Genomic DNA, 10121 nt, shown 5'->3' on the forward strand with positions numbered 1-10121 from the left:
ACTCCAGTTCTGAAAATGTTTAACAACGGGGGATGAGATAAATCTCAATAAGTAGACAACCTATACCCCACCTAGGCCAAAACGTACCCAGACGAGTCTAACATGCAATCCACCAGCCAACACAATCAATTCCACACAACATACTTACCTCGTCTCGAACTACGTGCTAACCCTGTATATTAGTGCAAACATGATAATGCAATAATAGCTCATAACCATATCACAATCACTCGAGCGCCATACACACTTGCATTCAACCAATCCAACCAAACACCCACACGTGCATTTAGCCAATCCAACTAGTCACATTACGCACACGTGTCCAACCAACTTTCTCACAACCCGCGTAAACACGCCTCATATCCTTTCTCAGAGCCCGCGTAAACACGCCTCATGTCCATTCTCACGACCCGCGTAAACACGCCTCATGTCCTTTCTCAGAGCCCGCGTAAACACGCCTCATGTCCATTCTCACGACCCGCGTAAACACGCCTCAAGTCCTTTCTCATAGCCTGCGTAAACACGCCTCAGGCTCAGCCCTCCGATCAATTCGGGCTTAGTCCCGCGTAACCACGCCTCAGGACATTTCTTTCGTTCCCATGACCCGCGTAAACACGCCTCAGGTCTAACTTTCCTTTCACAGACCATCGTCAACACGTCTCAAGTTCGTTCTCACAGGCACACAAGCCACATAATTCAATCAATTTCCAATGACCGCCGTCAACACGTCCCAGGTCAAACTTTCCTTTCACGAACCACCGTCAACACGTCTCAAGTTCGTCAACTTTCATTCTATGGACCACCATCAACACGTCTCAAGTCCATCAACTTTCATTCTACGGATCACCGTCAACACGTCTCAAGTCCGTTAACTTACAGGTACACGTGCCACACAATTCAATTTGTCATTCTCACACGTCATACTAATCAAATTCCAATCACGAGTTCACCACACAAGCCCACCAATCCGACACTCAAGTCGGCCACATTCAAACATCAATTTCATCCACAAACGACACGACAATTCGATTATCGCACCCACATAAATTAGCCACTAAACATGCCACATAATCACCACATTTCAATCCACCAATTAACCACATTTATAAATTGGCCCTAACCCAAGTTTAACCACTAAACCGGTACTAATCACACCCTAAACAAGTCTAAAAATACCATTATACTAAGTAGGGTTTAGGAAGTCACTTACTAGGTTTTGGCCTAGGAAAAATCGGCACGGGCCTAAAATGGCCCGGGTGAACAGTGCTGGGCGTGGGCCAAACGGGAGCGCTGACCGGCTAACACGGGCACGGTGGCCGAACGGTGCGCCCGGCGCACGGGCGCGGTTGCCGAGTGGCGTGCCTAGGGCGCACGGGCGAGCTGGACGGGTGACGTGCCTGGGCGACGGGCCGGCTGGATGGGCGACGTGCTCGGCGACGGGCACGGCGGCGGGCACGACGGGCCACGGCCGACACGGCGCAGACGGGCCACCGCCGAGCGAGCCGGCCAGTGAGCGAGGCCTTCGGCCACGACCAGGGCGCGCCTCGGCTGGGTGGGCTGGGCAAACAGAGACGCGGCCGGAGAGTAGGCGGCGCTGCGGCCGGGGCCGGGCGAGCGAAGCTGGCCGGCAAGCGAGCTGAGTGGGGAGCTCGCTGGCGAGCCGCTGGGCGAGCCGGCGACGACGGCGACGGCGAGCTGGGCGGCGGAGACGGTGGCTAAGGGGAGTTGGGCTAGTGGAGGTGGGAGCAGCGGCGGCCGGCGCGGCGACTGGGCGGTGTTAGGCCGCTGCTAGGCCGCGGCGGCGGGCTGCTGCTCGTACGAGAAGCAGTCGGCCAGGGGGGAAGGGAGCGGCTGGACGGATGATGACAACGACGATTAAGGGCGGTCGGACATCAGGCTGGACGCAAGAGCGCGGAGGTGGGAGCTCGGTGAGGCAAAACAGAGGGAGGGGGAAGTGTGAAGCCATCGGGGTGGCGGTGGTGCGGCAGGGGTGACGACGGCGGTCGGGGGCGGCGACGGGCAAGCCGGGGTGGACGATGCGCGGCGGTGCAGGACAGATGAGCTGGGCCCCGGCGGACGCACGACATTGGTGACTGGTCCGGGCGGAGCAAGCGGGAGCAGTCGGCCCCAAGAAGAAGAAGAAGAAAAGAAAAGAGAAAGGAAGAGTGAGAGAAGAGGGGACAGCCGTGCGGAGGGAGAGGACGTGAGCGTGAGAGGGGGGGAGAGGACGCGGCAGAGAGAGGAGAGAGAGAGAGAGAGAGGACAAAAGTCAACGTAATGATCGCGATCCAACGGTCCTCGTTCAAGCCCAAAAACGATCCAACGGCCCACGAAAATCCTAATTAATAATATAGGAAAAAAGGGCCAAAAGAAAATAGCTAAAACATACTACGAGAAAGGTCTACTAATCCAAATCCGCACCCGGTCAAAAATTCACTTTTCACATATCCCGGGTAATATCGAGGCTGGCCATAATAACATCGACACCATCCAATTAAATTCGTCCTAAAACTCCGAGAAATTCGACACCAAAGTTTAGGCTCTAAATAACGGTCAAATTCGATCGAGTGCGATTCTAGCGAAATCTCTAATTTGAAAATAATAACCCAAGAGTGATCAGTTCTGGGCGAGATTTTATTATAAGCGCACTGACGAAATACACGTTTTATAAATCCAGAAAATGGGCCGAAATTCAGAATGTCACTTGGTTTGTGTGTTCTGGTCATACTGATCTATGACATAACTCAACAACAATCTATTGGCAATCAGGTCGGGTTGGTCTGCGCAAGCTAACACAACCAATTAATGTAAAAGGACGAAAACTCTCATTTAACGATATGGGGATTACAATTCGAATAACTGTGCCCCCAATTCCCATTCTCCCTCTAGGACGTTAAACATCTTTAAAGATATGTCATCTTAATGGACGGAAGTAAACACGGAATGGACGGAAGTAAACATGGCATTGTAATGAAAGGACATCGGTAGTAATCCTACGGTATTTGCAAATCACATGGCTTTTAGGCGATTTTCAATCCTTACACTATTGTTAGCTCTTGCTTGGTCGTTTAATTGGGCTCAATTAATTACGTATAGGCTGTTCTAACCTTCAATTTATCAGGTTCACAGCAAATCTTGAGAGGAGGGAGGGTTAGAAGTGAGAAAAATTCTGCAAAGCCCAATAACTATTTTCTCCTTCAATTACGTATAGGCTGTTCTAACCTTCAATTTATAGGTCGTTTTATTGTGGAAGAACGAATAGTTTTCACGACTTCCATAGTTTATTTTTAATTTTAATCCTGTAAATCAAACATTCATTTGGATAATATTTATTTGAATCCATGTTATATCTGGACATCAACAAATATTGGATGGGATATTTAAAATCCTACCATATCCTTATCCTATCCGACATTATCCTATACAACAACAATGTCCGGACGACCAAACACAGTCACGGTGGATGAACTAGGTTGGAATCAGGTTTAAAGGTGCTTCCCTAGCAGAGTATGCGAGGGAGGTAAATGATAAGGCAGAGCGACATTTGGACGACTTAGTTGGTGTCACACTCCCAACTCTACAAGAACAGAGGCAATGACATCACCATCCTCCTACCAAAAGGATCAACTTCAAACATAATCAACAATAACCCGAAATCAAATATATATCTCCATCTATATATCTAATAAACAGTAATCTAGTTACAGGATCAGAGCTCCAAAATCCATCATAAGAATATATACTTTCCCAAACTAACAAACTAAATGTCAAGAAATACCATTTCAGTGGTATATCTATCTATCTTAACTCATAACTAAGATTCAACTATCAAAATTCCCCGTCGATATCGCTTGTCCTACTTGTCACTAGCTGAACCTGAAAATGACTTGGAAAGAATGTATGAACAATCATAACCTAGTGAGAAGTACATATATTCTAAGCAGATCGAACATTCACTATGCATCTTTAGAAAATGATATCATAGCTCATCAATTCCATATCCACTATACGATATACGTAAACTATCAAAAGTGGACCATACCTTTTCAATAAAACTTTTGCATTTCAGATCAATCATCAATAACAAATCAATCATCAATGGTTCATCACATTGATCAATCTCTATCAAATCAAACGTCAATGGTTCATTTCATCGACTAATCTAATGCTCAATTATACTCATGCCAAATGCCCGTGACAAAGGTGACCAAGTTTATCCTCTGGCTAGGTCTCCACCTATAGAAGGACATCTTGATAATAATATACATACTTACCCCTCAATGGGTTCTAATCATAGCAACATGAGCATAATCCACTAACAACATTCTCTAATAACCCACAATCAAATCCAAAATCCATTTCCAAACTCAGCTTTACTAACCAAATCATATTTCTTTTCACGATTTAGTTCATCAAACATAGAACTTTTTGTAAACCATATTCAAAGTCAAGAACATTTTGTAATTCTTTCGTAACAAGGTTTCGCAATCCATTCATAGGTAATCAATTTAAACTATAATTAACATATACTTTTCCATTTTAAATAGACAAAATGATCGTAAATGCTTGATTATGCAATAAAAATGCCATTTCATAAGTGATAATATATCTAATCCATATCGCTTCATGATTTTACAAACTCGTAGAAGAGATAACGCTGCTTACCTAGGAAAGTTGAAAACCAACCAACGAAGGTTTCTTGAACCAACAAACTCATATTTCTATCAATTAATCAAAAGACTATATCAAAATCAGAGTAATACACTACTCTAACTAACGACTCGATTAAACTACGCTTAATCATCGATAAAACGACTTCTACATGCTAACGAAGAAACTCATTTATAGCGAACGTTCATCTTTGTCCATTACACATATATTGCATGCAAAACTTCAAAAATTCATTCCAGTCAAACTGTACTTTGGAATCAATTTTCGCCAAACCCTATAGCTTCACAATGCCTTAAACTATCATTTCTATATAAGTCCACATCTTAATAACTCCTCAATTGAGCCTCGTAGTTCAAAATTCACATAACTTCAAATTTATGGCCTAATTTCAAAAATTACTCCGATTAGATGAACAACGAGTTCGATTACTTACTGGGCTCTGTGAAGCTAATTTGGCTTGGCGAGGTTCTCATGGTGTGTAGGCGCAAGCTTCTCTCTCCTCTCTTTTCCTTCTTGTTAGTGTCACCGTCTATGTTTCTTTCCCCTTTTACGTTTCCCGTGCCTCTAATGAAGGAGAAAAGAGAGGGGATTACATGGTCTAAGGCTTGGAAAGGTCATGGGTTGAGATCTTACAAGTTAATTGGGCTTTGAGCTATCTATTCAATATTTTGGCCCACAACATTACAGTTTGCAGCTGAAACAAGATGGAGAAGATGGAAAAAGTAGGAGAGAATGCAAGAGGCCAATACAATTCTTAGGTCTATTGGCCGGGGAACGACTTGATTACAAAACCCAATTTCCATGGGGTCTATTCATTTCAACTATGTTACGCTTAATCCTGTTACTTATTCACTGTGTTTTTGCTAAGGATTTCTGTTAATTGTTTATGTTTTTTTTTTGGTTAAGGCAAGTAGTTAATTGTTTATGTTGATTGTGTTAAAACAGCAAAACCAGAAAATGATTCTTGTACAAACTACTTGTCGACCCTAAATGAAACAAAATCTTTCTCCATCCTATGACCTGTTCTCATCCATTGAAGTCTACAGACTCGATTCTTCAAGGAACAATAACGGGGTGCTTAATGTACCCTCGAGTGTCATTCTTGTTCGAGAAACATCTAGCAAACATAAACATGCTATTGGCTTGTCTAATTACGTGATGGTTTTACGAGGTCTGACTTTAATATCTTGGTTCCTATTTGAGCACAATGCCATGAAGAGGAAATAACTTTTGTATCTTTTGCACCACAACTATGATTTCCCATGAAGACCAACAATTGGCCTGTCCCTAATGTTTATTGTCCGTCTCTTCAGGAAAGCTGCAGGGTCATCGCCTAGGTTGAGAGCCTTCTTGCTGACCACATGACAGATCTGAGTCAACACTTTCACGAAGGCACTCATGCCTCTAAAGCATCGCAGTCCATAAATAAGAAAGTGCATCTCTAGTCGAAACCGCTGGGAGACGATGCAGGTTCGCCTTGTTTCCAATGAGCACGATCACAATGTTGGCCTCCTAGTGGTCTCGGAAGTTCCTTTCAGCATCTTTCCATATTCTCAAACCTGACATGCCGAGTGATATCATAGGCTGGTACAGCGCACAATGTGCCTTGATTATATGCACTCATAATCGCACGATTTCTATAATCTATGGCAAAGGAATGTATGAGACAGTGAACAAAGTGAGATCAGATCCAGTTTTCATTTCTGTCAAGTCCACGAGATGCTTCATATTGATAACTCTATAAAAATAGCGATATTTTATCTACGCTAGGCAATAAATAATGCAATATTTGTTAAAATATATTTAGATTTCCTTTTATTTACTTCATTTTTCCTTGTTTATGCAGAATATTGAGATATGGAGAAAATAAGGCAAAAGGACACTATAAGTGCCATAACTTGTGTACGGAGATCACTTTGGTACCATAACTTTTTTTCGGATCACTTTGGTGCCAAGTCGGAGGAAAAACAATCACTTAAGTATCATAAGTTTTTTTTGGATCACTTCAGTGCTAAAATTTTTGAAAAACGATCACTTAAGTGCTAAATTTTTTTAAAAACGATCATTTAAGTGCTAAAATTTTTGAAAAACGATCACTTAAGTGCCAATCTCCGGCGAGCCACGTCAGCTTCAGAAATTAATAAAAAAAATGCCACGTCGGATTTCCGGCGAAAAATTGTGTACGGCACCGGAGTTGGCACTTAAGTGATCGTTTTTCAAAAATTTTAGCACTTAAATGATCGTTTTTCAAAAATTTTAGCACTAAAGTGATCCAAAAAAAACTTATGGCACCAAAGTGCTAAAATTTTTGAAAAACGATCACTTAAGTGCCAATCTCCGGCGAGCCACGTCAGCTTCAGAAATTAATAAAAAAAATGCCACGTCGGATTTCCGGCGAAAAATTGTGTACGGCACCGGAGTTGGCACTTAAGTGATCGTTTTTCAAAAATTTTAGCACTTAAGTGATCGTTTTTCAAAAATTTTAGCACTAAAGTGATCCAAAAAAAACTTTATGGCACCAAAGTGAGCGCCGTACACAAGTTATAGCACTTGTAGTGTTCTTTTGCTGAGAAAATAAGGAAAATATGGCAAAAAGAAGGAAAGGAATATGCGACCCAGAGAAGAGTTAGAAGCTAGATATCACATTGGGAATTCTGCAATTTATTCCCTAATTTTATGCGAAAAAGAAGCAATTGCTTTATGAGAGAAGTCTCGGATGTTATCATATAAATATGATAACTTGGGGGAATAGCGAGTTTTTTTTTTAGATCGTTTTCGTTTTCAGTATTCTAGGAGTTTTTCAAGTATTTTGAAGAGAAGATAAACGTGGTGATAGAATTCTTGTTCTTTGATTCAAGATGTTTGATTTAATTTATATTTTCGTTTCTTCTTCTATTATGTTCTAATTTTCTTTGTTAGAGCTACGATGTAGCCTAACCATGATGATATGAATTTCATACTTTTTATGCTTTGCAAGTGATTTTATTCATGTGAGTTATATATTATTGTGCTTAATGCCTTTAAGTGATTGGTCACCACTTGAATGATCTGATGTGCATGTTTGAGACTGAGAAGTGATAATATGTAATTGCTCATTATAATATATAACCATGAATTAAATGTGGATAGAAATATACCATGTTATTTGTGTAGCTTTCGGTGACAAGGTGGTCCAAAAGATTCATTGTAAACCGGAAATATTCACAGATTTTAATGCACTTATGTTTATTTAAATTAACATAGAAATATAGTAAATTGATAAACTGAGTAGGTTTGCCATACATAGAGATAGGATAGTAAATAGACTAGGAAATTCCGCTATCACATGTTTGATATTGTTCTTGTATGCATAATGATTTGAAATTCATATCTAGTGGTTATGGTAAAATCGGACGCTCTAACATATTTTATCTGATTGATTATCTGCCTTTACTTTCTAAAATTTCGTTTTTAAAAATTGTCAATTTTTATTTATTCTCAATTCTATTTTGATCTATTAGATAAATTTTAGAATTAGTCTATTTTTAATATTTAATTGGTTTATTATCATTAATCTATGTGGGACGATACTCTTCTCATCATTGTATTACTTGTTCAACATGTTCGTTGACACGTGCAGAATTTTACGAACAAGTTTTTGGCACCGTTGCTGGGGATTGTTTATTTAATACCAATTAATATTGATACCGGATAATTCTAAGTTTAATCTAGCTTTTATCTTATTTTTTGCAGAGTATACATTGGTGTATGACACGTAGCCAACAAGGAAAACTTGCTGAGTTTGATCTAGAAATCGAACGTACATTTAAAAGGCGACTGAGAGAACAGAGAAACCACACTAAAAAGATGGAGGGAGTTGGTGATGGTAGAAATCAACATAGACTCTTGAAAGATTATGCTGTGCCAACAGTTGAGGGCACCACATCAAGCATAAGGAGACCTGCAATTCAAGCAAACAACTTTGAGATCAAGCCATCACTGATTCAGATGCTTCAACAACCAGTGCAATTTAGTGGGCTACCAAGCGATGATCCAAACGCTCACATCGATGCTTTTCTTGAAATCTGTGACACAATTAAATTTAATGGAGTTTTAGATGATGCTATTAGATTGAGATTATTTCCATTCTCTCTTAGAGATAAAGCTAAAAGTTGGCTCTCTTCTGTTCCTGCAGGATCTATCACTACATGGAATGATATGGCCCAAAAATTTCTTGGTAAGTTCTTTCCACCTGCAAAATCTGCAAAAATGCGTAACGATATTACTAATTTTATGCATATGGATAATGAATCATTGTATGAAGCATGGGAAAGATTCAAGGAGTTTCTTAGGAGATGCCCACATCATGGACTACCCGTATGGACGCAGGTACAAACTTTTTATAATGGGTGTAGTACAATCTTCGTTCTATGATTGATGTAATTGCAGGGGGAACTCTGAATAATAAAACACCAGAAGAAGCCTACAACTTATTAGAGGAGATGGCATCCAATAGTTATCAGTGGCCTACTAAGAGGATACCAGTGTGAAAAGCTAGCGGAGTTCATAAGGTGGATGCTTTCACGGTAATTGCTACGCAAATTGAAGCACTCAACAAAAAGATAGATATTATGAGTGTTTCAGCCATGAAAATTCAGAATATGACATGTGATTTTTGCGGTGGAGGACATGTTAGCACATAATGTCAGGTAGGTCACTCTTTTGCTCAATCTAATGACGATGCTAACTTTGTTGGGAATTTTAACAGATCACAGAATAATCCCTACTCTCACACATACAATTCGGGATGGCACAATCATCCAAATTTTTCATGGAATAATTAGAATGTGACGAGACCGCCACCGATATTCAAACAACCAGAAGAGACAAGATCCAGTCTGGATGATATAGTCACAAAACTTGCCAACACTACTCAAGACTTCATCAAGAAAACAGATGTGAGATTTCAGAACTAAGAGGCTTCAATTAGAAATTTGGAGATGCAAGTGGGGCAGTTAGCAAACATGATGTCGGGGAGACAACATGGTTCTTTGCCTAGCAACACAGAGAAAAATCCAATTGAAAATGTAAAAGCTATAACCCTGAGAAGTGGTAAATAAGTGGGTGAAGAAGATGCTGAACAAGAGATTTCCAGAGACAAAGAAGAAGAGGTTAAGAAACAACCAAAGGAGATAGGTAAGAGAAAACTTTTTCCAAATAATCCTAAGCCATACGTGCCGCCAGTTCCATTCCCTCAGCGACTCCAGCAGCACAAAATAGATAAGCAATTTTCTAAATTTCTTGATGTTTTTAAAATATTGCACATTAATATTCCTTTTACAGATGCTTTAGCGCAAATGCATAGCTATGCAAGATTTTTGAAGGAGATTTTGGCAAACAAAAGAAAGCTAGAGGATTATGAAACTGTGAAGTTGAATGAGGAATGTTCGACCATCCTACAAAATAAATTA

General features: G+C 40.7%; 1 non-coding gene across 1 annotated transcript; it reads right to left on the reverse strand.

Annotated features, from left to right (window-relative positions):
- Positions 1–8916: 8916 nt before the first annotated feature.
- Positions 8917–9023, reverse strand: LOC115680581 (small nucleolar RNA R71). The gene has a single exon (XR_004005669.1). It is a non-coding gene; the product is annotated as a small nucleolar RNA R71 (small nucleolar RNA).
- Positions 9024–10121: the final 1098 nt, after the last annotated feature.

This window comes from Syzygium oleosum, unplaced genomic scaffold (genome assembly GCF_021117445.2).
Source record: "Syzygium oleosum isolate NSW1041296 unplaced genomic scaffold, Sole_v2.1 Sole_v2.11, whole genome shotgun sequence".
Lineage (NCBI taxonomy): Eukaryota > Viridiplantae > Streptophyta > Magnoliopsida > Myrtales > Myrtaceae > Syzygium > Syzygium oleosum.